This window comes from Mauremys reevesii, linkage group 7 (assembly GCF_016161935.1).
Source record: "Mauremys reevesii isolate NIE-2019 linkage group 7, ASM1616193v1, whole genome shotgun sequence".
In the NCBI taxonomy this organism is placed as follows: Eukaryota; Metazoa; Chordata; order Testudines; family Geoemydidae; genus Mauremys; species Mauremys reevesii.
The window spans coordinates 91,395,448-91,417,714 of NC_052629.1; the positions used below are offsets into that span (position 1 = coordinate 91,395,448).

At 43.2% G+C, this 22,267-nt stretch overlaps 1 protein-coding gene across 4 annotated transcripts in view; it reads left to right on the forward strand.

Moving 5' to 3' along the window:
• The first annotated feature begins 2,556 nt into the window (after positions 1 to 2,556).
• Positions 2,557 to 22,267, forward strand: part of FBLN2 (fibulin 2) — a 199,565-nt gene continuing 179,854 nt past the window's right edge. The window contains exon 1 of one of the 4 annotated variants that reach the window (XM_039481823.1): positions 2,557 to 2,571. The gene's annotated coding sequence lies outside the window, so the exon portion shown is untranslated. Of the gene's footprint in view, positions 2,572 to 2,917; positions 3,240 to 4,691; positions 4,884 to 21,802; positions 21,913 to 22,267 lie in introns of those variants that run through there. The other 3 variants (XM_039481821.1, XM_039481819.1, XM_039481820.1) reach the window with 3 other exon arrangements.

A 22,267-nucleotide genomic window follows, 5' to 3' on the forward strand; every position in this document is an offset into this window, starting at 1 on the left:
GATAAAATCCCAAGTTACATCTTGTGCTTTCTTGGACTTGACTGCATTTAATTTTGTTCTGGTCTCTTTCTGCTAGGCTTATACCATTGTCTCTCTTCTGTGTGCCCAAACAGTTAGTTTTGTAATTGGTTGATAGCACTTGACATTTAATGATGTATGTAAACCAGGGATTGACGATAACATAAATGCTGTGCTCACTCCTCAAGTGCTTGAGGCATATCACTTTGGAGATAGAAAGCAATCTGAGTCCTGAGGCCAACAATTCCCCTGCTCTTTCCTAAGCTCTGTCCTTTTCACCTAAGAAAAGATCATTTTGGGAAGGAGAGGGAAGGGGGCTTGATTGTTTCCTCACAACCTCAACAGTAATTTTTTTTTTAAAGTTACACAATCATTTCATATAATTACTCAAGCGATTACCAAGTGATTACCAAGGAGGGTCAGAAAGCATCCTGGGGGCGGGGAACGTTGCACAATAAGGCCGTTAAATGCCTTTCTCTCCCATTGGCTTGTCAGAGACAGGCATTATTCTGTTTGCCAGAAGCTGGGAATGGGTGACAGGGGATGGATCACTTGATGATTACCTGTTCTGTTCATTCCCTCTGGGGCACCTGGCACTGGCCACTGTCAGAAGACAGGATACTGGGCTAGATGGACCTTTGGTCTGACCCAGTAGGGCTGTTCTCATGTTATTATTCAGAGATGGAAACTCTTACCCTTTTATAGTTGTATGCACATTTCCTATTCAGCAGCACTAAGCTTCTGCCCCCATGGGGAGGAGGGTGGAGAAGGCTGGGCAGGACCGTGGACCCAGTGCCATGGTAAATCCAGTATTGTGTGGGGAGACACAGGTGGCTTAGAATGGGATCCACAAAAGCCAGCACCTTAGGTGGGGAGCTGCCTCAGCTAGCCAATGGGAGATGCTGTTGAGAGGAGGGTGTGCTAACCCCTCAGAGATAGGTGCCTATCTCTGCACTGTGATCCACAACTGGGGAACCAACTGCTGGAGTCAGGCACCTAAGAGTTTCCTGCAGGAATGAATCGGGCTCCTGCCTCACTCCTCAAAAAAGGGCTGGAGAAGGAGGTGGTGGTGCCACTATTTCATTTGCAAAGAGTGAAGTGGAATGCAAGTTAAGTTGAATAAGTGGAACTGCTGTTCTGTCTACCTGGCTGAATTGCTTCCAGCTTAACTCCCCATGTTCCCTGATCCTGTCAATAACAGTTCCCACATGGGCCCTTTGACTCCATTTCCCCGATCATGACACACCCACCTTAAAACTTTAAATCCAGCCCATTAGATCGCTCACCGGGGATGTGGTGGATCCAGCTGCAATCCCCTCTCTACTTGAGACAGAGAAAGTATTTGAAGAGGGGCCACCCAGAGCTCAGGCAAGGGTGCTGCTAACCCCCAAGCTCTGGGATATTCTGATGTGGGGCTCCTTCCATCTCACCTGTTGAAACAGTTCCACTGTGACTAAATAATGAAAGAATGATTAGAGCAGGAGGGACCAGAACAACAGTCTCCCAGCTTCCATGTGGATGCCCAAACCATTAAGCTACACAAAAGTAAGACAGACTCTGTAGTCCAATGGTTAGGGCCACCCACCTCCTTCTCCAATCACTCTTTCATTGTTTATAGGGGCAGGCAGTGGGGAGCTGCTGGAGTCTTTTCCTGCAGTGAGGAAAAGCTCTGGCAGCCTGGAAACCATAGGACACTATGCTGCTGAAAATAGCAGTGTATATGGGGGGAGCCCTGTTTGGGTGTGTAGGGTACATACCCTAGTTTTGGGGCTTGTCTGCACTACCTACCTAAGGAGCGCCTCACTGTCCAAACCGCTATTTATATTTGTGCTGTGTGTGCACTCTACACCTCCCCATAAGGAGTGTGTAGTATAGCTGTCCCCTTAGAGCGAGGGAGCAGAGCGCATGCCCAGAGGAAGAAGTGCAGAGGGAACTTTTAGCCTGAAACCTTAAGCACCAAGTGAATTTAGGGACCTACAGTGAGAGTTTTGTGGATCACAGTGGAGCCTAAAATGGGGATTTAGGTACCTAAGTACCTTTGTGGATCAGGGCCACAGAGATTACATTGATTTGGCCAAGGGGAGACAGGAAATGGCTACGGATTGACCAGGGGAGCCAACAGCCAGCCTCCACTGGCTGCCTCTGGAAAGCTGGTTTCAGCTTGCAGTGAGAAATGGGTGGCTGAGTTATCCTGCTTTTGGAGGCTATCAAAGACATTTTCTTGATGGGCCACAGCACTATAAGGATTTTGTTCTTTGCCTAAACCTTGTCTTTACTTTATAGCAGCATGCATTTCTCCAACCAGTCTGTATTTTCACATTAATTTGCTAAGTGGGAGATCTGATGTTAAGGTCAAAATCATCCAATGCTGCAGTCATGAGTTACTGCAAGGAAAGCAAACAGCAGCGTGGATCTCTGCCGTCAGCAGTGGAAAATTAACAAATAAACATAATAAAATCAATCCTTAGCAGAACTTTTAAGCAGACTTTGATTTAACTGACTAAGCTTCTAACCTCGGAAAACCAATACAGCCAGGCAGTTTTGCATGGAACCGTGAGCAAGGTTTGGGGGGAGGGAGAGACGGGGAGGTTGTTTAACTTTCTTCTTTAAAAACCAGGAAATATGATGCAGATTTTCTCCTTCTCCAGGAGAATGTTATAAAACAGACTGTTTCATTGTTTCAATATGTGCAGCTTTCCTCTTGCTTTTTGAGTGGAGGGCGCTACAAGCAGAGGGTCCAGGCAGGCTGCTGGGGATCCACCTCGTTCCTATTAGAGAGTAAATATTTCCAGGTTTTTCCCTTTACCCTCCCCCCTTCCCTCACCGGTCTAAGAGAGGGGGGAAATGCCCTGGTTGGTTCCACCTCTGGTTAGGTCTCAGTGGCTCTGCAAAGCGCCTTTGGGGTCTGCAAGTCCTTTCCCCCCTAAAGACGTTTAGCTAGCGAGGTGGAAGGGAAGCTAGGCTTTATCCCCAGATAGTTCAGCAGCAGGGCAGCCCGGCCGTCTCCTGCGGAGGGAGGGGGGGGGTCCTCAAGGGCCTGGTAATTAACAATGATTGATGGGCCATCGCCCCTGGGTTTCAGGTTAGACAAACACTTCGCGCAGTTGGTCAGTTTCACAGAAACTTTTGGTCCCTCCCCTCGGGTGCTCCGGGATCCCCCCGGTACTAACCAGCTGCAGCTACAGCAGCAGCAGCGGCGCCCGCCGGCCCCGCAGAGGAGGGTAAGTCGGTCTGGCTTGCGGGGGGGAGCCGGGCGAGCAGCAGCTCTCCGCAATTGACGGGCGTGTCAGTCAGTGCCGGGGGGCCGCCCCCCACCCCCCACCCTAGGGGAGTTCCGGCTCTGCAGCTGTAGTTCTGTGCCAGGTCCCCAAGTTACTCTCCCCTCCTGCTCATCTGGGAGTTCCCCCTCTCCACACCCACTGAGCGCCTGAGCGCAGCAGCCGCGCTCCATCCACTCCCCGGCGCTGCACGGACAGGATCGTTGGGATGTGCATGTTACTGCTGCTTTGCCAGAGCCCCTTGACCCCTCCCGTTTGCGCGGATGGTAGAGCCACCGCCTTGTGTGAACATTTCTGGCTCCTCTAATAAGTCAAAACAACCAGCAGGCATCGCGCTACTCTGTTCAGAAATCCTGTTTTCGTTCTTCCCCCTTGGGAACGTGCACGGAACAAACCCTAGCCCAGTTACAGAGGTTCAAGCTGCTTCTAGCATTGAAGTAATTAAACAGCATGTGGTCCTCCTAAGTGACTGAGTGCACTGGAGTTGTAATGGAATATATAACTCTGCAGTCCTTCAGAGTAAGCGATATGATCCAAAAACTGTTTCCTGGCTACCAGGACAAATATGCAAATATGTGCTTACATTTTGGGGGTGGGGGTGTTCTGAAAGTGGCAAATTGTCAAAAAATACTTGAAATGTTTCAAAACTTTTTGCGTTAGTGAAAACAACTCTCTGAGTGGAGAGAAAGAACTGAGAACAGGCTGTGGTCTGGTGGGGGTTTGCAAATCAAATTACATTTCGAACAAGGGCGAAATTGGCAAACAAACTTTTTCGTGAAATTGTTCTCCAAGTTGTGCAGACTTGCTAGCCTAGTGTGAGCTTAACGAGACCCGAGGAGGAGTTTAAAAGGAAGATTATGTATATATATAGGACAGCTAGGGGAATACTATGGGCTTCTTAATTTTGCTGTGGACTTTCTTGGTAAAAATCTACTGTCTAAACAGTGGCATGTGACATGCTCAGCAGATAGGCTGAGTGTGGCAAATACACTGCGGTAGTGAGAAACATCCAGATTCTTGAGGAGGGAGATATGTGACAGATATTTGCTGGGAGGGGAAGGGAAGAGGAATGGGCAGTGGAGGGAGAGATTCCTTCCACTGACAGGAATAATATAAGAATCCTCAACAACATGCTCAGTACTTGAATCAGCCAATCGCGCCTTTTCTCCTACCCGCCCTTTCCCGCCTCTCCTTTCCTCTTATCTCTTCCTCTTTGCAACTCAGATATTTTGCTGGACTCTCTCTCTAGCCATGTCCGGAGTTGAGGAATCTGACAGGTGGGTGGAGGGTGTAATTAGACATGCACATTTGTACCACCTGCTGCAAGTTCTTTTATTCTTATTGGCTCTGTGATAGCAATTGGCCTTTCTCAAATTCTTCAGCACAGAGGGAAAAGAAGTTATTCAGTCACTCAGCACCTAGCAAGATGGTATTTGAGAGTATTATTTGTCACTGTGGCTTCTGATAGATCAGCAGCATCTAACTTTTCTATATTGTGAAATCTGCATTCTTCCTTTGGAGGGCTCAGTTAGATATTCTATATTCCAGATTGTCTTTCTAGGTTCCAGGGAAGGAGAAAGATTCCAGGTATGATCAGTTTGTTTGTTTTTTGGATCAGTATTATATCAGGTGTGTGATTTTTTTTTTTAACTGAAATAGCTATTCCAGTACAACCCATAACGTGGAGACATTATTACAGATACAAAAGTGCATTATACTAGTATAGCTTATTTCCTTTCTTGTATAAGACTAGTTGCAAGGCTAGAAAGCATACTTGGGCCACTATATCTGCATCCTCACTAAGGGCTAGTCTACACTAGAAAAAGTTTATACTGCTTAATTATGCACATGCGTCTGACGAAGTGGGTATTCACCCATGAAAGCTTATGCTCCAATACATCTGTTAGTCTATAAGGTGCCACAGGACTCTTTGTCGCTTAATTATACTGTTATAACAGCAAACTCTCCCACTGTAGGTGCAGCTTATACCTGCAAAAAAGTGCCGGACAAAATAAGCTATACAGGCAAAAGCACTTTCCTGTCATTATAAATGTTTCTACCCTAGGGCTTTTTTTTTGTGTGTGTGTGTGTGTAAATAAAATCTCACCACAAAACAAAACTGAAAATCCATATGTTACCCCAAACTGATATTGCTATAATAGCAAAAGTTTCTAGTGTAGACCCGGCTTAAGGTGATTGTACAGTTTTAATTATACCAGTATAATTAAGAAGTACAACTTTTGTATGTAAACAAACCCTAAAATGCTGCGACAAGTACTACTGCAAACTTATCTGGCTGAAGTAGAGCAGAAATGAACACTGCAGTCTGGGAGCATGTATAGATGATGGAGGAATGTGTTTGTGAGCTTTTTTCTTTCAGGTTAGCTTCAGGTGAGTGGAACCCTCCACACGCTTAACATCCCTAGAGATACAGTTTAACAGTTAAAACTCCCACCTAAGGCAGCCGTGACAGAGCTAAATGGATTGAAAAAAGCATTATTTTATTAGCTAGACAGGGCCTTTGTGTTTGTTCTGTGGTGGCATTTGTCTTGGGTTGCTAACTTTGGCATATTGCAGCATGTTCACTGCTTTTAAGGGGTCACTAAAGTGATGTGTTAATGTGAGTTCTAGACTTGTCACTGCACATTCCTGGGTACATGGATACAGCCAAATTCTACTCTGTTGCATGTGCACAGCCCTATTTTCCATCCGTTATATGAGGAAAATGTATCTGCCAGATGTATGGGAGGGGCAGATGAATTTTAACCTTGCTGCACATAGGTCACTGAGAGTAGAATTTGGCCTGTCACATTTAATAAATGTGTTGAGAAAGTTCTGCAAACACACACATGAGTAAATGCACTGGACTACTCACAGGCTTCTAGACATCTGAGGTTGGCTTTTAACATTGCTAGGTAAAGTCAGGGAGGAGATTCATTGATTCCAAGGCCAAAGGGGACCATTGAGATCTAGCGCAGTGGTCCCCAAACCACGTTGTGCCCCCCCTTTACTCCTGTCTGCGTCCCCCTCCAGGAGTCGGGGCTGGGAGCGGGGCTGCGGCTCTGAGGGAGGGGGAGTGTGAACAGCAGTAAGGGGGCCAAGGCTGGGGCAAGTCTGGGGCTGGGAGCAGGGTCATGTCTGGGGGCGGGAGCAGAGCTGCGGCTGAGGTCAAGATGGGGGGTGGGGGGTAAGCCAGGGCTGCTGCTGGGAGTGGAGCTGGGTGGCATGTGCTCCCTCTCTGCCCCCATGGAAGCTGATCTGAGGACTGTTGCGCCCCCTGAACATTCCTCTGGGGGGTGGGGGGATGCCCCACAGTTTGGGGACCACTGATCTACTGGATAACACAGGCCACTGAACTTCTCCAAAATAATTCCTAGAGCAGATCTTATAAAAATACACCCATTCTTGATTTAAAAATGGATGGAGAATCCACCATCACCCTTGGTAAATGGTTCCAATGGTTAATTACCCCTCACTGTTAAAAATATACACCTTTATTTCCAGTTAGAAGTTGGCTAGCTTCAACTTCCAGCCATTGGGTCATGTTATACCTTCCTCTACCTTATTGAACAGCCCATTATTAAATATTTGTTCCCCATGTAGATACTGATAGACTGTAACCAAGTCACTCGTTAACCTTCTTTTTGTTGGGCTAAATTGATTGAACTCATTGAGTCTATCACTATAAGATAGATTTTCTAATCCTTTAATCATTCTCATGACTCTTCTGTGAACCCTCTCCAATTTATCAACATGCTTCTTGAATTGTGGGTGCTAGAGCTGGACCCAGAATTCCAGCAGCAGTTGCACCAGTTCCAAATACAGAGAGAAAATAACCTCTCTGCTCCTACTTGAGATTCCTCTATTTATGCATCCTATTTAGCTCTTTTCACCACAGTATCACACTGGGGGCTCATATTCAGTTGATTATCCAGCACAACTCCCAAATCTTTTTCAGGGTTACCACTTCCCAGGATAGAGTCCCCTATTGTGTAAGTATAGTCTACATTTCTTTGTTCCCAGATGTATACATTTACATGTGTGTATTAAAACACATAGGGTTTGCGTGAACCCAGCTTACCAAGTGATCTAGATTGCTCTGAATCAGTGACCTGTCCTCTTCATTATTTACCACTCCCACAATTTTTGTATCATTTGTAAACTTTATCAGTGATGTTTGTATGTTTTCTTCCAAGTCATGAATAAGAATGTTAAATAGCCTAATGCCAAGAATCTATCCCTGCATGATCCCACTGGAAACACATCTGCTTGATGATGATTCCCCGTTTACTGTTATATTTTGAGACCGATCAGTTAGTCAGTTTTTAATCCCTTTAACGTGTGCCATGTTAATTTTATTTTGTTCTAGTTTTTCAATCAAAATGTTGTGTGGTACCAAGTCAAAAGCCATACAGAAGTTTAAGATGGTCTGTCATGTGTTTGTAAACTAGTTGTCATTCAGCACTGGTACTATGCTTTTTTCAGAGTTTATTTTTGTTTTTCTGGACAGTTCCTTGGCAAGTGGAAGGGGGGCTTCCATCAGGTCTGGGGGATTGTGCTGTAGAACCAGCTTTTCCAGGCAAGATCCATGGATTTCAGCTCCCCTCTGTTTGCAGAGGAGGAAAAGAGCATTCAGTTCCTAGCTTGTGGGTATAAGCCACTTTCTCTTACAACTTACCCCATGTTGTTTCTCAAATCACTGATCCCTTTCCAGATTTACAGTTAAATGCATTTTGCATTTCTTTTTCTGTTTGTGTAGGTGTTTATACAGTTCTCATCACTGGAGTATCTGCTTCCAGATTTTTTCAAGAAGTGTCTAAGAAATGTATATGTGCATAGGAAGAATACATTTTTCCGCTCGCTGTCTTTGTCTTGTGGATATTGAATATTTAGCTTGGCTGTATTGCTTTAATTGAAGCACTGACTGCCTGGTTAGGGGCCTTTCCTCTTCCCTGAAAATAATTAAATAAATAAGCAAGTAAGCAATTGGGGGCCATCTTGTAGTTCTGAGTTGGGGCCTGATCTTGTAGTTCCTACACAGGGAGTACTCCTACAGAAGTCAACTTTATACCTGACTGTTCTTGATGTTTTATTTTAAGGCCTTCTAGTTGGATTAGTTTGGGACCAAAGGGCTGGTTATGGGCTCCCTCTACATATTTCTAGTTTTTATGTCCAAGAAAAAAAAAAAGCTGTAGCAGGGTTGCCTGCCGTTAAGGGCCAAGAGGCCTGGGACTAGCCAGCCCTGTTCAATCAGCCCCACCTGTGCCATAATTAGCTGCCTCCCAGCCTAAGGGGCAGGGCTAATTGCGGTGGGGGCAGGGGCAGCCTGAGAATCACCTTGGCCTTATCCAAATGGTGGAGAGAACTCGGGTCGGGGGAGGAGAAGAGAATGGAGTCACAGGGAGTAAGCGGGGCTTGTTTGGAAGAAGCTGGGGACTCCAGGGAAGCAGGCTATCCCAGAATAGGGAAGGCTGAAAGGTAGTCTATAGGGGCTGAGGCTACATGCGGGACTCTGGGGAAGCAGCCTGGGAGTTAGTGCTCTATCTAAGAATAGAGAGACTCAAAGGTAGCTTGGAAGAGGTTGGGAGTGGGTCCCAGAGGGAGGGCTGAAGAGGAGCCCACGCTGGGTGGGAAAGCTGTGTGTGTGGATTTTAGTGTTGCCCTAGAAAGGGTTACGTTTTAGTGACTGACTTGGCTAGAGGACAAAGCTGTGGCAACGGCTCCAGCCTGGGTGGGAAAGGCTGGAGGGACCCGCCCTTGGAGGAGGAAATGGAGGCAGGGAGCACCTGCAGTCTTTTTATTCCCCCAGCTGTTACAAGTCTAGCAATTAACCTCAGCTGATGAGACCAGGAGTTTCCCTGTTAACTTCTTAGTGGCTGGAGTAACCTGGGGTTTATACACCCTGGGACAATACCCTGCTAAAACTTGCCCTGGTTTGGCTATTTTCTCTTTCTTTGTCTCTCTCTGGGGCTGTTTTGGGGGTTCTGAGATAGAAATGTGGTTTGAACTTTTGCTGTGTCAAACCCTCTCTTGGGGCTTTTCCTGTGCGGGGGGAAAGAAGTTTCAGGTTGTGGAATAAGAACGAGGAGTATTTGTGGCACCTTAGAGACTAACACATTTATTTGGGCATAAGCTTTCATAAATGTTAGTTTCTAAGGTGCCACAAGTACTCATTGTTTTTGCTGATACAGACTAACATGGCTACCACTCTGAAGCTTGTGGAATGTCCATCTCCTTGGTGTGGGGGTGGGACTGGGGTTGAACTCTTCCCCAGGGAATAAGCAGGGTTTCACTCTCTTCAATCAGCGGCTATCCCAAGCTTGTGGTGAACGTTGAGACCCATTGGGCCTGTGCCTCAGGCTGTTCTTTGCCTCACCTGAACCAAGGCCTTCTGGCAGCCTGGGTCCTGAAGGAGCCATGCTGCCATTAGCTGAAACTCCCATAGTTGATGCGGCTCAGTCATAAAGGTGGATTCATGGGTTTTGATATTACATTGGGATACTCACCATGCAACATCTGCAGGGGCAGCAAGAGAGCATCCTAGGGAAAGGGCTGAGTCGCCCCCTCTTGTTCTGGATGTCCTTTCCAATCAAATATGGAGGCTCATCCACAGAACTCAGGGGGAGACATGTCTGTGAGATTCCCAAGAGGCAGGCAGCATGCTGCATAGCTGACACTTTCCTCAATTCTTAGTTTACTTTGATACCTAAACCTCCTCATACCCCTCCCCTTCCCAGAGTGTTGAATATACTTTGTGATGTGAATGTATCTTCCGAAGGTTGTGTGCATACAAGAAGAGAAAAGAACCCTGAGTCTTATTTAGTCCAACTCTTATCTCATCTTGCACACACCAACAATCCATGTGTTTAGACCAAGGCCTTGATATAGTGATATGGTCTCCCATTTGCTTTAGTTCTTCCCCTCATTTTCTTGCCCTTGCGGAAGTTTGGATTTCCTGCTAGCTCTGGGGCACAATGTTAAACTATTTCTTTTTGGCTGCTTTGAGCCCAAAAATGAGTCAGGGGCTGGTCTGCCAGGGAGTGAATTGTTTGCGCCTGATTATACCATTGTGTTCTCCATATAAGAAAGTGAACTGTTGAAACAAACAAATATAATGATGTCCTGCTAAGAATATGGTGTGATGATTTTTTGTGGGGAGGGATGGCATCTTATCCCACTGCAGTCAATGAGCCATTAAGTTCTGTTATCTTTTGGACTTGTGTGTTACAAACCTATCATATTACTATTCATGAAAATAAAGCTGTACTAATTTAACTTAATCTTCCATTCTGCTTTAAGAGTTTTATACATTCCTATCTGACTGACTTGCTAATGACCTCTCTACATGGATTGCTTCCAAAATCAGACAGAAGTTTAAATATTGCCCTTGATCCATGTACATAACTCCCATTGACTTCAGAGTCCAGATGTGACCTTTGGGCTTTCCAAATAGAGGCAATTTATGGAAGTATGTTTTTGACTGAGATATGACATTATTTCTGGGTGCACAAGAAGCTGTGGCTTTCGGCAATGTGATCACATTTTATGAATGGGTATAGGCAATGACAGCTGAGCTGAGCTGTCCAAATCTGTGCCAAGAATACAGCATGCAAGGGATACGGGCTGAAATGTAAGCTTGAGAAACATTTCCATTATGGACAATAGAATAGCAGACTACTATAACTCCCGATGTGCCTGCTTATTCTGTTGTTAATACAAACTGCATTTCCCTCCTTGAAGGATAAAGGGGTAGTAGGACAATAAGGCTTTGTCTACACTGGCAACTGAACGGCAAAACTTTTATCGTTCAGAGGTGTTTTAAAAAAAAACTACACACCCTGAAAGACAAACGAAAAGCACTGGTGTGCACAGCGCTTTGTCAGCAGGAGCGTTTTCTTGCCGACAAAGCTACTGCCGCTCATTGGGGGTGGAAGTTTTTTGTTGGCAGGAGAGCTCTTTCCCGCTGACAAACAGCGGCTATACTGTGTGGCACGTCTGTAGCGGCACAACCGTGTTGCTAAAAGCTGTGTAGCGTAATAGACATAGCCTAAATGTTCCAAAAGTCATAAGCTGAAAATGTTTTGAGGTGTACTTCTCTGCAAAGTGACTAGGTAAATATGTGTACCTTCTGACTTGCTCCCCGTGTGTACTCAGAGTCCTCTTTAGGTCACTGAAGTAAAACTTTTATTTCTTTTTTACTCCTGTTAACCCTTTGGAGCAACATAACTCAGACAGAATGAGCTGGATTTGATCACTTTTTGTGCATCAACAGAAATATTTAGTAGGTCCTAACTGGTTACACTCAAGGAAACAGGGCTGCACTGGGGTCAGCCAGGGCCTACTTTGACACACAACCTGTGTACCAGGATGTGAGAAGGAAAAAATGCTGCTTGACTCTTAGGCTTTGTCTACACTGGAGAACTGAAGCCTTAGTTATAGAACTGTAAAAGCAGCAGAGTCTTGTGGCACCTTATAGACTAACAGACATATTGGAGCATGAGCTTTCGTGGGTGAATACCCACTTCGTCAGATGCATGTTATAGAACTGATTGTCCTGAACCAATGTAAGCTCAGTTGTTTCAGTGCATCCATGTTCACCGAGCTGGATTGGTTTAAGATGCACCTTGCATCCACACTGGTGCTGTGCTAAACGATTTCAACCAGATACTTATCCCAGTATCCAAGCTGAGTTCTTGGCTCAGCTTTCATTCACAGTGCATTCTGAGAGATTTCAAAAGATCATTGGTATACTGTGGGCAGTGGTGGGGGGAGGGCTTGGGACCAGTGAGTGCAATACCCAGTAGCAATAAACCAATGCAGACTGAACTAGTTAGTGTTTAACCAGTTATTAAACCTGCTGAAAGGCAGTCCTGGCAGATAGAAAAAACATCTTTTTGTTTTTTTGTCTGAGTATCTTTAATATGAAAATCAGCGAGATCCAATAAGTATAGAACCTTCACTGCTGTTATTACACGGTACTTTTCCCAAAAGAACCACACTTTAAATATATGTCAGGGCCTGGAAAAATGCATTCCTTTTACACATACTAGGGTGACCGGATGTCCTGTTTTTATAGGGACAGCCCCGATATTTGGGGTTTTTTCTTATATAGGCTCCTATTACTCCCCACCCCCATCCCGATTTTTCACAGTTGCTTTCTGGTCAGCCTAACACATGCTGATTTAGGAAATTAAAAATAACCATGTAATTCATTTGGCTTTGTTTAGAAAAGAATTGAGTATTTTAAAAGATTAAGAAGTTTGTCTGCTTACAGTGATATTGCAAAAGATTGCATTTGCTTATTTAGTTTGTTTTAAGGTTTGCTTTTTACTGGATCATTAAACGTAATGGACTCGTTCCAGCTGACTTGCATGCGTGCGTAACACCACTGAATTTTGCATGCAAAAGGAATGCCAGATCTTAGTTTAGATACAAAACCCTCTGTTTATTTTCTTTTATTTATATATTTGTATTTTATATTTAAAGTTATTCTTTCAAAATTTCCTTTACAGCATAAACAATTGGCTTTGTTGGAGTTGGGAGGTGACTAGTGCTAGTTATATTGTGTAGAGTCACATTCTGCCCTGTTTTTTATACCCTGTGCAATGCCATTGATTTGGGGGTTGCACAGGGTGTATGCCAGCACAGATAACGGCCCTTCTAGTGAAGTCACTAATCCAAGGCCCAAATCACGCTTTCTGTAGTGATGAGAATTGCCCCAGTAACTGACTCGGACTCGGTGGCTGTAAAGAAGGCAACAAGATCTAGCCTTAGGTGGCTCCCTCCTTCTAAAAAACCCTTTGTAATCAACAGGATCTACCAGCCCAAAACCTTAACAGAAATAGAAAATTAGGGGTAATGTGAGTTACATTTTAAACAATGCTGGAAACTTGAAAGGGAAATCACTTGAAACAGCAGTGGATTTTCCTATGCAAATAGCTTTGGTGTTTACCTCTGGATCCTGCATTGATAAGTAATTGTCAATGGATTCATTCAGTAATATGAATTGTAGTATGTTCTAATATGCTGCAATTTGCCTTTAAACATGGGAGGCAACACTGTAAATACATTTTGCTTTCTGGCATGCTTTTGGGTTACTGACATGACACCCTGCTTTGATGCTGGAAGAATTTGCCCTGAGGAAAATGCATGTTTAATCTTTTTTGTTTTTTTGTAAAATGTCAAGATTAATATCTGGAGCACATCACTAGAGAGGGATATGTCCTTTTGGGATTTTACATTCATTTCATATTATTTAGGATCACTTTCATTTCTTCCTCATAGAACAGTGTGACAGAGGATGAGCTGAGTGTTTGAAATCTGTATTCTGTTCAATAGGGAACTTTTATGAGTCTCAAATATATAAGACGTGTTAAGGTACATGAGCAATTATATTTACAGCTTCTCTTCTTGGCTCTGGGCTGTCAGTTGCTTGTTTTGAAATTTAGGAATAAAATAGCACTGTCAAGTTAAACACAAATATACCAATACATTTCCTTAGCTATGTTACTGGTAACAGCTTAGATTGTTAGTGTGTGTTCTTTTTAAATTTCTACTTTACTTTCAACTGTTTTCTACAGATCTTTCAACTTAGACCCCTCTACACACACCCCCCCCCAACACACCAAAAAACCCAAGTCAGTTTCGCTTTTGTTATAATTTTTGGTTAGTTTGTTTTATACTTAGACTATGATTGGGGCCTTAGCTGCTACTACTACAATCATCATCAACTTTGGCAGGTTCTCATGCACTAAAATAATGCGGCAGTGATTAGGTTGCAAACACTGCTGGGGAATATTCTTTCATTAAAAAGAAAATAGCCTCTACTGAAATTATTTTAAAATAAAATATTACCATGGGTTTTAATTGGTCTTGTAGCTCTGTCAAAACTTGTTGATGTGAATCAAATACGCTGCTATCCATAACATCCTTGTGATAGGAAACTACTGGACTCCAGTCCTACAATTGATAGGATGTAGGTGGGCTGCTGTGCTTCAGTGAGGATGCCATTTTGCTCAATGAAATTCTGAGTGAGTGCAGCGGTTTGCTCGTGTTTTATAATTGGCAGGATTGGAGCCTGGTGTATTAGGAGTGTGGTGGCTCTTTTGTTTTGTTGTCCCTTCTCCTCCCCCACCCAGGTCTCTCTGCTCTACTTCCTGATCACTAAATTATAGATGCTTCAATTAAAGGGAACTGAGTTCTAGAAAAATGACTTCTCTGGGTGGTCTCCTGTTTTATTCTCTTTTTATTATTTAGAATTTTAATGTGCAGGCGTGATTGTAATCAGTATAAAGCTACTCCCCCCCCCCTTCCTATTGACATGGATATTAGAGCTGTGAAAAAAGTCTCACAGCCGGCAACATGGGACTGGAAAATCAAAAGTTGAATGTTTTTCTTGAACATTTTGTGGCTTCTCCTCAAATTCTTTTCCCTAAAACAAAGGGTATTCTTTGTTTTTCTTTAGCCCATTGTGAAATTCTGCCATGTCATCACAGATTTGCTGCTTTTGTGCTGAAAATGGCATGAATACTCTGGAAAAATGGCCCTCTTACCCGAGGTGAAGGAGAAACATTGCAAATTGTTCCACGGTGGGGTTGTGCCTATTTTGGCAATGAAATATCGTCTGCTGGCAGAACTGTGCACTCAAAGGCAAAATGGTCAGTTATTTTGAAATTTGTGAAAACTGATTTCCCACAGCCCTAGTTTGGAAGATGTCAAGGGTCTGACTTTTTGTTCTTCAGCAAAGCTCCTGCTGAAGCAATGTTTGGAAAAGCAGTATTACGCTTTCCTTTTTAAAATGCCATTGCATGGTGTTAAGTACTGTCCTAAGGTTATCTATGTAGTTTATTTTACTGTGGTATATTTGGGGTCAGATGTAAAATGGATTAATTGTTCCATTAAAGATCAAATGGGTCTTTCCTTAAAGATTTACTTATTTGCATTGCAGTAGTGCCTGGAGGTCCCAGCCCAATTGCACCAGGCATTGAACAAACATTTAACACAAAAAGATGGTCCCTGTCCCAAAGATCTAATAAGATGAGACAACAAGGGGCTACAGCAAACAGAGGGGGGAGAACAAGATAATAATGAGGCAATTCAGGTCAGTGTGTTAAGCAGTGGTCACAGCACACTAGACACCTGACTGTTGTCAAGTCATTGGGTCTAATGTAGGCATCATAGCAGAGGTGGGATTTGAAGGACTATATAGTGACTTTGTGGATTTTTATTGAGAACTCTTCTCAGGCATTAGGGATGGCATGAGATGGAGCATTGAAGGTGCTTGTTGGGGAAATTTGACAAATAGGCAATGAAGACTGTCGTCATTGACTACCATCCTCCATTCTGCCAATGTCCCCATTGCGCAGTAGAAAATGGGTAGGCCATGAAGGGCGTCACAAGTCTGTAGTGTGTTGGCATGATATGGGCACAGGCAATTACATTCCAACTAAATTTCTCCGGGACTTTCAGCTCATTGTGTTTTTGTTTTTTACTTCTGTGAAATTAGTTAAATAGCTGCTGATTTCCACCCCAGAACTGACTGCATTTTGGTGAATCCTCAAGTATCTCTTAGTTACTCACAGAATTAATGTGAAAATTCATCAGCTCATACACTGCTTTGAGATCCTTAGATGAGAGGTACTACAGAAGTACAAGGTAAGAATCATAATTTCAGCAAATTCTAGTCTGGCACAAATGGCTAATAAAATTAAGCATTTCTGAATTATTAAGTGTGAGTTTTCTAGATAGGATGGTGATCAGACTCTCTCTCATGCTCAACAGCTTATTGATTTAAACTCTGTCCTGGAACTACAGCAAAAATGAAACCTGAGGGTAGCAGGGAACAAGCTGTAAGGTCTTCACCGTGTCTGAACTTGGCCCTTAATACTGTAGGCCAGCAAAAGTCCCCAGGGAGTTGTACTCACAAATACCAGATCTGAACTTGGCTCTAAGAATCTATTTTGACTGTCAGCCATTCAGAGCAGGCTGACTTTAGTCTATTTCAGTTTGTCAAGTGCCTAGAACGGTGGGCCCTGATCCTGTCTGGGGCCTTCAGGCAATATCAAGATGTGAATAAATAATCATAATAAACATGTTTGATCCTCTCTGATGCCAGGAGAGGAATGTGCTCCAGCAACAAATAATAGAGAACTGCTGTGTAAATGAACAGTAAAGGAGGATGTACCTAGTACAGTGGAGTTGCATCTTACGCGGGGGTTAGGTTCTAAAGTCAGCGTGTAAGGCAAAAATCGTGTATAGCCAAAATTACCCTTAAAAATCCCTTAAATCGCACATAAAGTACAGTATACTGTACATGGTTTTGTGTATACAACCCTGTACAGGAATATGTATATTGTGTACAGTAATGTACATTATATAATAGAGTACATATGCAAAATATAATTTTACAGTACTGTATTTTTAATTACGGGGGTAATTAGGGCTTGATGGCGATCCAGGAAACGGAAATGATGGAGAGCTTGGGTGACGGAGAGCGAGTTGTAGACGAAGTGGTTGGCTCTGGTTCAGCTCGAGAAGTTGATTGCGTAGGCTCATCTGCTGCTGGATGTTTTTCCTTGAAAAACATGGTGATTGGCAACTGTCGCTGTTGTCTCTTGAGCTGGTCAAACATTTCTTGATACAGTCTCAAGTTGTCCATAATACTACGTGTGATTTTTGAGGTTTCATTCCATAGAGGGATCGTATTCAGAAATTAAATCATTCAAGTGTTTCGCTGCTTGCAACACTTCAGCAAATTTATGAAGATTCCAACTTGCTGGCTCTTCCTGTTCGTCATCATCTTAATCTTCTGTAGACGATTTTATCAGTTCCTCTAACTCTTCGTTAGTCGATGTTTCTCTATAGCTCTCAATTCCTTAATTTCTTCCTTAAGGATGTCGATGAAGCCATCACCACTCACTTGCCTGGCCACCTGAACAATGTGTTTCACTTCTTTGTCAATGGTCGGGAAACTCTTAAAATCATTCACACATTCTTTCCATAGGTTTCGCCAGCATGCATTGACTGTTTTAGGCTTGATTGCATCCATTGCCTGTTTAATATAAGTGATGCAATCAGCAATGTTGAAGGACTTCCAATGCTCCATCACATTAAGGTTGGGATCAGCATCCATAGTGCTACGTATCCGTAAGAATGTAAGCCTCGCGTACATGGCCTTGAACCAGCGAATCATGCCTTGGTCGAGAGGATGGAGGTGGTATTGGGGGGGAGGAGAAAAATGACTTCAACGTCATTATGTGCAAACCGGAGTGCCGCAGGGTGGCCAGGCACGTTGTCTACAATCAGCAACACTTTAAAGTCAAGTCCTTTCTCTTTTGAGGTACTGCTTGACCTCCGGAATGAAACACTTGTGGAACCAATCCAGAAATAATGCTGCCATCACCCAAGCCTTTTCATTTGATTGCCAGAACACAAGCAGGAGATTTTTGTTCTTGCCTTTTAGGGCACGGGGATTTGCAGCCCTGTAGAGCAAGCCCGGCTTTATTAAATGCCCAGCTGCATTGCCACAAAACAACACAGTCACATGGTCTTTAGCTGCTTTGAAGCCAGGGGCTTGTCTTTCTGATTTTTGAAATGTAAGTGTGGTTGGGCATTTTTTTTCCAGAAGAGCTCAGTGTCGTCAGCATTAAAAACTTGTCCTGGAAGATAGCCCTTTTCTTCTATGATTTTCTTTAATTGTTCGGGGTAGGCTTTTTGCTGCCTCTTCATTGGCAAATGCAGCTTCACCAGTAGTCTGCATGTTTTTGAGATTGAAGCAGTTCCTAAAACTGTTAAGCCAACCTTGGCTGGCTTTGAATTCCTTCTCATCAGAAGGCTGTCCCTCTTCGGCAGGAGGTTTGAACAGCGCGTAGAGGGTAAGACCCTTTTCTCGCAACGTGTTGCCATCGATAGGTGCACGTTTATGATTCATGTCTTCCAGACATACGTTTAATGCCTTTTCAGTCTTCGCTAAAGTCTTATCACGCACCTGACTCATCACCTTAGCAGTTGTTGGAGCACTTGACGCCACGGCTTGACAAATTTCTCTCTCTCGAATCTTGATGGCACGGATGCTAGATTTGTTGTGGTCATATTTACGCGCCATGTTGGAGACCGAAATACCATCTCTCAATAAGTACAACACAGCCAGTTTTTCCTCCAGCGTTAGAACAGATCACTTTTTCTTCAGTTGATCATCAGATGAAATAGTTGGCTAGCGTTTAGGGGCCATGTTGTATGAAAAATATGTATCTTTAAACACTAGAATCACACTCAGCGCGGCGAGATGCTCATACTATGAGAGGCACGCGGGAACTGAGACCGACTGAGGGAACAGCAGATTCATGTCTCCCATCTCACACTCACTCCAGGGCATATGCTCATTGGGTGGAATTGCCCACACTATTTACAGGTATCATGTTTTTCTTTTTTTTTTGCCGCGTGCGTATAGTTGAATTCGCGTAAGTTAAATGCGTGTATCATGTGATTCACCTGTATGTGCAGCAGTGAAGGTGAGTATTGTGCCATTAACATTATCTAGCGCAGAAGGAGTTAAATTGTCATTCTGTGGCCCTCTAAGTAAACAGTGAACTCCTTGACACTGGGGTACTCCACAGCTTGGGTTATTGGTTACAAAATCTGGATCCTTCTAGAGCACTGGTTGAGACACGGAGCGATCCAGTGGCTAAAAGTGATTATCATGTGATGGCTGCTAGGCAATTTGAGACATATACTGGTGGCTTCAGTTAAGTTCTTAAACAAGCACTTACATCCCAGAAATCACTGATTACTTGTGCCTTGCTGGTCTCTTCTAAGCAAGACTGAGGCATGTTGGTAGAGTAGCAAGTTGCTTTTCCTGATGTGTAGATTAAAAATGGATTTCTGTTTTTAGAGATGTCTATTTGTAATTATTCCTAAGCACGGAAATCCCTCTGTCTACTCCCTTTTTTGTTGCTTTGTAGCCTATAAATCATTATGACTGAGCAAGATAAGAATTCTTGAATGGTGATATAACTCTTAAATCCATTATGGAGGGTTTCTACAATTGTTTTTTTTTTCCTGAACAGCACAAATAAGCTAGTTAATTAATCAACTGGAGGATCTCCAGTCACACAGAACTAACGCCTTCACTTTAGAACAAATCGGTTTCTCTCAGTAGGCTATAGTATGAGGAGCTGGGCAGAAGGGAAGTGAGTTCATATGTTACGTATATGGCACTTCAAATTATCTTATAAAAAGCAGGTGTTACCACCAAGCTCCATTAAAAATGAATGACAAAAAAATTAAAAGCAAGCAAATCCCTAGTCATAATTGCTTTGCTTTGCTCTATTCTGGCCAAGAGTTATTGTTCTCAGAGTTTTTATATTTCCTGTTTGTTCCGTCGCCTTGATGTCTCGGATTCTCCTTCCTCCATGATCTCTGACTGTTGCTCTCCTTTAATCTTCTGTTGCAGCTGTTCCTTGGTGAGCATTTCAAAGATGATACAGCTTTCCCTCCATGTCTCATTGTCTTAGCCTGGCTGCAAAGCCTCCACCCCTTTGCTCATGAATTATTGCCAGATAGGGTTATATCCTCTTTGCTTTGCTTGTGTAATTTACTTGAAAATGTATGAGCAATTGGGGAGTGGCAGGGTGAAAGTGATATTGACAGTGGATTACTTTACATGCTGTTTTTTTGCAAGTGTCTTTCTGGAGCAACGAGATCATCAGTTTCTAGTTCTTACTCTTTTCAAGAAATCTAGGTTATGTATTCAACCACACAGCGGCATCAAATTTTCATAAAATTATATGGGCTTTAGTTCTGTGCTGATTATGACCATTGTTGTTGGCTGGATTAGATGCCAAGGAGGGGTTATTTTGAAGTTCCAATTTCACTGACCTCCTGTGCCTGCTTTGTGCAATGTGGGCAATGTGAAGTAGTCATCAATCCAGTTTATTTGACTAGTTAAATTGGGTTTAGGACTTCTTTACATTGCTGGAGTGGAACAAAACTGCTGGAACATAGCAGTGAATGTGGTCTCAGATTATTAATGTGAAGAGACAAAAGGATGTCTTATGACTATTCTCCCACTCAATGACAAAGTGGTAAGAAAATGCATCAACATGGAGTTTTCTCAAGACACTGAAGAGGGGTAAAGCTACTGTGCAGCATGCTCCCACTTTCCCTCCAGCATACTTGTTGGTGGTACCAGGGGATAAACAACGTGTGATTTGCAACATGTGTCATTTGTAGGTGGGATAGTCCCATGTACCTTCTTGGTGTAGATGGGGTCATGGGGCTGATGAAGCAGGTTTTTTTTCCTTGAGCTATTTCTCGTGTAGTTCTTCCCTACTCATAGAGTTGCCTATATATTGAGGTACGCTATCTTCCCTACATATATAGGTGGAGCTCCATACTGAGGTACGTTATCACCCTTAAAGAGGTATATGGTCGGAAAGAGCTACTTCCACCTCTCCATAATTCTGCTCTACAGGCATTGAATCATTTATACTTGATTTTTGACTATTTTAATACAAAGAGAATCAAATACAAAAAAGAAATGTAATAGAAAAATGTCAACAGCCAGAAGAAAGTGGCCTGATTTCTCAGCTAGAATGTTGCCAGCGTTTGACGAGTCCATTGATAGTATGGCTCCATTTTGCTTTTACTTCCAAAATGCACAGGTAAACTGATGCAAAAGGAATTACAGTGCCACCAAAGGGCTATGGGTGCTACTGGAGTCAAAAGGCCAAAGTTCATTATAGAGGGTGAAATTATCACTGTCTTTAAGTTGGTAACCCAGCCTCTTGTGCTCCAGGCATTCAGATACTAAGGTGATGGGCACAAGTTCAAAACCCTAAGATAGAACAGGGGGGCGGGGGGGGGGGAAGGAGGGGAGATGTGCTGTGCTTCCTCCACTCCACTCATCACCAAAGAGTGCTGGTCAGTGTGTGTTGAATGTCTTCCTGTTTGTCCCATACACAATGGATGAGTCTGTTTAAGCTCCCACCTGTAGAGCCTAGATTTTTAGTTCAAGCTATAAAGGCTTGTGCTGGTAATTTAGGGTCCCCAGTTCAATCCTTAGTGCTGGCCAAGCTGATGATTGTCACATTTACTCTCTCCTCGAGCAATAAGTTAGCCCTTAGGCTGCTAATAAGAGTTGGTTTCTTCCAGGCTGATCCTGCAAGCCCCTGTGTGTGGACCTCCTAGAGAAGTCCATGGGAGTTTTGCATATGGGAGGACTGAAGAATCAGGCCCTGGGGAAGTTTATATTAAAACTATTGTAGTTTGTAGTAATATCAGTTTCTGACTTCACGATGCCAAATGAAAGTCTAAACTGCCAGATACAAAAGCACTGCCTCTCATTATACCTGGATCGACAGGACAGAGAACAGTCCTTTGAAACTCGAAGCTGTTTCCTTACAAATCACAGGGGGTAAGAAGTGAATTAACCATATCATAGGCACATGGTACTTCCCTGCTCAGATTACACCACAAAATATGGGCAGTTCCTAGGACAGAGCTGGGAAAGGGAACTTGTGAGTGTAAGAAACACTTGGAAACAGAGCACTAGTAACATGACTGCAGACAAAAGGTTATAGGAAAATTTAACTGCATCTACAGTCCTGCACATCTACAGGTTAGCAGAAATCATGGTTAACTAGATGCTTGTAGTGAATTTATTGTGACTGGTATGAAATAACTTGGCTTTAGCTTTAGTTTTGTTTTATATTATCTGTTTTGCTTGTAGTAGAGATTATACCTTACTGTGTTATCCCTTAACTTTGTACTGACTTTTTATTCTCCAGATTTACTTTCTAAATGTTAATCACAGTTTTAAAGCTATTGTTTGATACAGTAAAGACTTCAACAGACTTGGAAGGATTTACTATTGTTCTTTTAGCAGTGTATTAACTAAAAGCTATGGCTACACTGCACATGAACAAAGCTCTTTGCAGTAGAATTTACTGCAAAATACTTCATAAACCAAATGT